Source organism: Ipomoea triloba, chromosome 13, assembly GCF_003576645.1.
Source record: "Ipomoea triloba cultivar NCNSP0323 chromosome 13, ASM357664v1".
In the NCBI taxonomy this organism is placed as follows: Eukaryota; Viridiplantae; Streptophyta; class Magnoliopsida; order Solanales; family Convolvulaceae; genus Ipomoea; species Ipomoea triloba.
The window spans coordinates 401,340-403,533 of NC_044928.1; positions in this window are offsets into that span (position 1 = coordinate 401,340).

Consider the following 2,194-nt stretch of genomic DNA (forward strand, 5'->3'; position numbering starts at 1 on the left):
ATATATATATATATATATATATATATATATATATATATATATATATATATATATATATATATATATATATGTATATATATAATTGGTCCTAATATAATGGCATTCAAAGCACCAATATGAACAAAAAAAAAATCAAAATCAAAATCTAAAAGGAATGAGATTTTTAATTAAAAAATGATATTCTTAATTAAAGAGATAATCAAATTACATAGTTGTGTTCTAAAAAGTTATTAATCAAACATTAACTATAATTTTAATTCCATTTCTAGTGTGTAAACTCATGAACCAAACACATCATTACTACTTCTCCACTTTGATGGGCAATTGGAATAGTTGTCGAAGGAACAGCCAAGCAAGCAAATTATTGTATACCAACTCAAAGTCCAAAGCCATGTATAAAAGGTCAATTCTGGAATTATTTACTTTTTGACATTATGCATGTGCCATGGAAGACAATGATGGCCAGATGAGTACAAATTTCACCAAAGCCCTTAATGGATTTTTGGCTGTATTTGGGTGTATGTCCTTCACATACTGTCACTCCGTCAGCGCTGTCATTTTGTTTCTGCCAAATTTTAACCATGCATATATTAAAACATATTCATAAAAATAGTATATTTTATGTATATATAATCATTTTTATATATGTGATAGGGACATTTTTCGCAAATCCATCAAGTATCAAATATTCAAATTACACTTTAGAATTTAGATATTGTTCCATTGGAGATGACTCTTGTAATATTAGAAATTGATGCAATGTGGAGTTAAGCACAATCTGAAGCTATTCTTATACAAGTTAGGCCTATCGTTAAAGAGTTTGGTTGATATGGTTTAACAAATGACAAATTAGACAGGTAAAACAAAGGACCGGGACTTAGTTGATTCAAGCTAAGATGTCAATTATTCTACTAAGGATTAGGGGATTAGAACAAGGCATAGGATAAGTGAGATGCACAAAAATGTCCAAATACCACTCTCGTAACTATTTGGACTTGCAACTTCACTATGAACTCCACTCTCGTGACAATCCAACCTAAAGTTGCCTAAACAAGAACACAAATCATAAATTTTCCTTAATACCCAAAATATTCTCGTATTGGACATTAAGTATGTGAATGTGTGGCTAGTGTACAAGCTCTACTCTCGTAGCAACAAACACACGTACTCCAAATCATGCATATAAAAGGGATCCAACAATTATACACAATTTCATAACAAATCAAATTCACACAACTAACCATAGAACACTCAAATAATCTCCTTTATGCAATAGAACTTATATAGGCATCAATAGCAAGAAATCAAACCAAATTCTAGTCCCAAATGGTCTAGCTACTCATAATATAACAATAGATACAAAATATTAAAGAAGTAAATGAAAGCATAAAGAGAAATCAAAGGAAGAGAAAGGTAAGAAAAACTTCTCTATTGACCTTTTGAATCCAACATTTGCTATGTTCTTGATGCTTGGAAGTGAAGAGAAACTAGTATTCTACCCTATTCTAAACAAACCCTAGCTAGGAAATGAAGATGAAATGAAAGATATCTTTTTGGGTGAAGAAAATCTCATTTTAAAGAGCAAAATCGCACTGTAAAAAAGTGCAGAGTGCTGGCCACGGGTGTGGCCACACCCGTGGCCAGAAAGCAGTGGAGTACTGCCCAGTACAAGTGGCCACGGGCGTGGCCAGACTTGTGGTCACCGGGCAACGCTCCTGCGCACAATGTCTGCCTTCTAAGTTATTTTTGACCACTGAATCTTTTGAATTAGTGTTTATGGTTTTCATCAAAGTTATAGCCCTTCAAGTTAGCTTTCTAATGACATAAAGAACACTTTATTTGGACATTCCTACAAAGAGATATGGCCAAAAAACTGAGAAGTAGACGAGTTATGCGGAAATTTCAACTTCTTGCTTTTTTGCTATACTTTTGCCTTTGTTTGTCCAAATGACCATGGAAAACACCACTCTCTGGCTTTTCAAGATGTGTTTCCTCCATCTTCATAGTTTCTCCTAAGCTCCCATTGGCTCTATATGCATCCAAAATGGTCCAAAAATCATCCAATTCATCTAAGTCATCAAGAATTACACCTAAACACACAAATGAATCAAATGAGAAACATTTTGAGTAAAATTATAACAAATGACAAAGAAAATAAACTTAAATGCAAGATGAAAACGTGAACATTTTGACA